Source organism: Nannospalax galili, unplaced genomic scaffold, assembly GCF_000622305.1.
Source record: "Nannospalax galili isolate Female #2095 unplaced genomic scaffold, S.galili_v1.0 scaffold296, whole genome shotgun sequence".
Taxonomy (NCBI): domain Eukaryota; kingdom Metazoa; phylum Chordata; class Mammalia; order Rodentia; family Spalacidae; genus Nannospalax; species Nannospalax galili.
The window spans coordinates 1,708,081-1,713,231 of record NW_008340113.1 but is presented as its reverse complement, the minus strand read 5'-3'; the positions used below and the strand labels follow the sequence as shown (position 1 = coordinate 1,713,231).

General features: G+C 42.1%; 1 long non-coding RNA gene across 1 annotated transcript in view; it reads left to right on the top strand.

Annotated features, from left to right (window-relative positions):
* LOC115070677 overlaps positions 1-3,061 on the top strand; it is a 24,801-nt gene extending 21,740 nt beyond the window's left edge. Inside the window, exon 3 of the long non-coding RNA XR_003849831.1 lies at positions 2,856-3,061. This is a non-coding gene — a long non-coding RNA (uncharacterized LOC115070677). The remainder of the gene's footprint in view (positions 1-2,855) is intronic.
* The last annotated feature ends 2,090 nt before the right edge of the window (positions 3,062-5,151 follow it).

The following is a 5,151-nucleotide window of genomic DNA, read 5'->3' as shown; positions in this document are numbered from 1 at the left end:
TATCCCTATCTTCCTTCAGTTCTTTGATTTCTTTTTTTGTGTGTTCTTTAAATTCACTGAATTCTTTTATCATGTTTATAGTTGTTCTTTTGAGTTCCATGTCCTGCATTATCTCTAGGTGGTTCTCATTGTACTCCTCTAGAGGACTATTGTTTTTTGGTGGGGATATGTTATTTTGGTTTTTCATGTTATTTTTTCTCTGTAATTTTGACATGTGAATTTTTTTGTAGTTTCTGATTCTTGTGTGAGACTCAGGCCTTCATGTTTAGGTCTGCTTCTTTTTCTAAAATGTATATGTCTTTGTGGTTTACTTTTTGGGCATGAAAAGCTGGTTCCTCTAAGCTTCTAGTTCTCTCTTTTTATTTTATATTGGAGTGGTCAGTTTGCTTTTGTCTTCAGGAGTTCCTACAGAGGCCCAAGTCAGATGAGGATCAGATGCTCTCAGGCTTTCTTCTAAGGTCTGCATCCCTCCAGGAACAATTTTGGCCTCAGGAATTTTTGGGGTTGGACTGGGCTTGGAGCCGAGCCCATGGAAGATGCTGGTCTAGGACAGCTGGTGGCAATGCAAAGGCAGATGAGGGTGGGACGTGGCCCCAAAGGGCTCCTGGGGATTGCACTGAGGAGCTGGGTTGGTCTGGATGCAAAAGATAAGGAAGAGGAAAGGTCAGCCCTGATGTCCAGAAAAGAGTCTGGCGGGTGGTGCAGTCCCAGGGAAGTAGAAGAAGGTGAGGGTGGGGGGCCAGCCCTAGAGTGTTCCTGGGGACGGAAGAAGGCACTGAGTTGGTCTGGATGCAAAGTAGCAGGAATCAGTGGTGGTTTACCAGGTGTCTGGGGTGCCCAGACAAGGAATGGGACAGGTTCCAGGCTAGGAGGAGAGAAGGGCAGGGGAGATGGGTGAATGAGGCTGGGGGAGTTAAGGCATGGAGGGCGCCATGGACTTATACTGGAGAGAGAGGCCTGTGGGTGGGAGAGAGGCCTGCGGGTCGTGCAGCCCCAGGAAGTCAGAGCTCAAATATCCTCTTTTTTAATGCAGGGTCTTACTATGTAGCCCTTGATGAGCTGGAACTTGCTATGTAGACCAGACTGGGCTGGAACACACAGACATTTGCCTGTTTCTGCCTCCTAAGTGCTGGAATTAAGCTTGTGTGCTATCATACCTGGTACCATGATTTTCAATTAATAACCTATCTCTTCTGGGGGAATCATTGACCACCCATGCAGGGTGTCAAATCCACCAATATGATTACTACCAAGAGATGGTGTGAAAAATCCTATAAAAATCTTTATGTGTTTCTGGGTAGATCCTCAGTTTCTCTAGAGCAGTTTTTGCCCTGTCTGGGACCTGAGCATAATAATTACTTCCTTCTCATCCTGAGTTTGTTTTGAGTCTTCCAATGGGTGAGGGCAGTATGTGGTTAATTTCTGTAACAAGACCATTGGTGACTTTTGTCCCCCAGCAGCCTGCATAACATCTTCCAGTACTATGAATGCTGTCAGTATGGAGGTACTTCCAAGTCAGTACCAACTTAATTTCTCCATGTCTCAGAACACCCCAAACCACCAACTCAGGGGGTATCCCACACCAGGCATTAGGCTTTTAATTTGGCAACTTATGGCTTCAGAAAGTAGTAGTATTGTGTGTGTAGGGTAACTCCATTTAAATTCTTTTATCATTTCCATGTGACTTTTTCAAACATCTGTAGTGTTTTTTATCCCTCTCCCCACCCCATTCTCCAACCTCCCATTTCTTTCTGTAGTTAAATCTTTCTCCCCATTAATTTCCTTTCTCTGTCATATCATCTGTGTTCTACTACCGCCGCTTGAGATCATTCTTCCCTCCTCTCACCAATGGTCCCTTTCTAGATCTCTGTATTCTACAGATACTCCAAGTTAAACTTACATATCCAATGATTCAACACTAGCATTCACATATGAATGTGACATTTCTGGGTCTGGGTTACCTTGCTCAGTATGTTTTCCAGTTCCTTCCATTGGCCTTAAAATTTCATAATTTCATGTTTCTTTAGTGCTAAATAAAAATTCTATTGTATATAGGAACCACATTTTTTATGATTCATTTATCAGTTGTTGAATATCTAAGCTGTTTACATGTTGTAGTGATTGTAAATAGAGCAATGATGAACATGGATGAGTATGTGTCTCTGTAGTAAGAAATAGAGTTCTTTAGCTTTATGCCCAAGAGTGGTAAATCTGGTTCATATGGTAGATCTATTTCTATTTTTTTAAAGAACTTCCACACTGATTTCCACAGTGGCTGCTCCAATTTGTACTCCCACCAACAATGCATAAAGGTTGCCCTTTCCCCACACCATCACCAGCCTTTTGTCTTCTTTTTTTAAAAAAAAATATTTTATTATTTTTATTTTATGTGTATGAGTGTATTGCCTACATGTATGTAAGTGCACCTTTGTTGTACAAAGCCCAAGGATGTCGGATTCCCCTGGAACTGGAGTTCTAGATAATTGTTAGCTGCCATGTGGGCGCTGGGAATTGAGCCCAGGTCCTCTGCAAGAATAGCCAGTACTCTTAACCACTGAGCTATCTGTCCAGCCCAACCCATTTTGTTTTCTTAATCTTAGCCTTTCTCACAGGGTGAGAAGAAATTTCAAAGTAGTTTTAATTTGCATTTCCCTGATGGCTTAGGATGGTGAACACTTTAAGAAATATTTCTTAAGGCCCACACACTGGGAGGGGACTCATGTTTAGTACTAAAAACATAGCCAAATACACATGCTGGAGAGGTCATAGATGCTAGAGCAAACCCTGCATTTGTCACATCCCTAGACAAATGTAATTTCTTGCTACATGCTAAATATGTCTCCTTATATTTTCAGACAAGCTTACCTGTCACCAGTCATTAAAGAAGCTTCTTTTTGCAACAGATTGAGATCATTACAGAGACCTACAATTACTCAAACAGAGAATAACTGTCTGGGGGGTGTCCAGCCCTAAGTGACACATCTGCAATGGAACTTCTCCTCCTAAGGCTCACAAACATAGTGGAACAAGAAGTAGAGAGAATACTTATGCATCTCTCAACTCTCACCAGTGAAACTTCCTCATGCAACAGAGGGCTATTAATACAAATGGCAACAACTGGCCAAAGTGTAGAGAATAAGAGACTGCAGAGTGCATGCCCTGGATAGGACTTCTGTACTAAACCTCACCCACCCAGGGCTTAGTGACCATTGCAGAAGGGTGGGCAGAAAGATTGTAAGATTCAGGGATGGAGGATGACCAGAAGGAAATTGAGTTTTCCAGGATTCTGGGAACTTGCTTATAGGAACTTACAGCAATGGTGCCAGCATGCACAAGACCCATGCAAACTCAGACAAGAAAATGGCATGGAAATGGGTAGAAGGCCCCAACCTTACCAAGTAATTATTGGCAGCTGATCTGTGCTTGGTGAGCAAGAGATGATTAAGGGTGTGAAGCTAAATAGACTGACCAGACTCCGTGGATGAACTCACATTAAGGGACATCTGGGTACACAAACTTGAATTGATATGCCTTAGAATATATAATAAAATGCATGAAATCTGATGGGGGACTATGGGGAGGGTGCAGTTATGGAAGAAGGCTCTAAATATGATTAAGATGTATGAAATACACAAAAATTCAATAAAAATACGTATTGAAAAAAATTCTTGGCCATTTATATTTCTTCTGAGAACCCTCTCTTCAAATAAAAGTTTACCTTTTAATTGGATTGTTGGTTTTTGGTTTGGTTGGGGGGGGTTCTTTGTATATTCTAAGTAGTTGTCCTCTGTCAGATGTATAGCTAGCAAAGATGTGTTCCCATTGTGTAAGTAGATTCTTCCGCTGATTCACAGTTTTCTTTGCAGTACAGAAGCTTTTTAATTCCATGAAATCCCACTTGTTGGTTGTTTTGGTTGTTGATCCCATTTTCTGGGAGACCAGAGTCCTATTCAGAAAGTCCTTTCCCCAGCCTAAATCCTGAAGTGTACTCCTTACTCTTTCTTCTTGAAATTTCATACTTTCAAGTCTAACAAGACTATCTATTCAATTACCTCACCTTTTCTTTTTCACTGTTGGTCTTAGGGAGTTGAAATGGGTGTGAGGCTTGCTAGTTCTTCCCTATTCCTCTCGGGTTCTTGGGAGTTTGAATGGGTGGGCAAATGTGGTCTTGTGACAGATGTGTTCAAGGATGTGCCCAGTTGAAGACTTAGAGCAGGGAGTTTCCTTCTAGGGGCGTTCCTTTCCTGTTTTTTTTTTTTTAAAGGGGTTCTCTGTGTAGCCACAGCTGGTCTGAAACTGCCTAGCAGACCAGGCCTCATACTCACAGAGGTTTGCCTTCCTTTGTCTCCTGAGTGTCAAGATTAAAGGCATGTGCCACCACACCCTGTTTTAGAACAGGGAACAATTCCTTCCCATCACAAATGTAAATGGAGACACTTTAAATGGGGAGGGTGGGAAGGGAGAATAAGACAGGGATAGAAAGGGGAGAGAAATCGTTCCTAGCTCATCTAAAAACGTGTAATAGTCCAGAAACCTACTGAAAAATTACACATGCAATATCCCTACATGAGTCCATGAGTATAGCTGAAGCTACATAGCAAGAAACACTGACAGGAGAAACCTCCCTTTGAGGTGTTGGTGAGGGTAGTCTCTTGGACTACCCCAGATTACACAGGCTATTGCCACAGCCCTTGATTTCCTCTCAGAACTTGAATGTAAGACCCTATTGCTGAAGACAGGACATACTTTGGACACAGGATCTGGAGCAATGGAACTGGAACTGACCTGAAAGCGCCCCCCCCCCCAAGGCTACCTCTCAGCTTTGGAGAGCACTATGCAAGCTGATAAGGGAGAATGTCAATCAATGGTCCAACCCTAGCTTCAAAGTCTGAAAATCACATCAATGACCAGCACAGTAAACAACATTGGTGCAGTAGTGGCACTTTTATCTTGGGTGTAATCAACAGCTACCTAGGACTTAAAGCCCAGTCAATGGAAGAAACTCTCATCTGGTACTCTAAACCTAGCCAAATACACATAGCTAGAGAGGTCATAGGTCTTACAGAAAACCCCAAGGCTCTCATATCCCTAGACAAATGTAATTGTTTTTTTAATTATTTTTATTTTTATTATTTTTATTTTATGTATATG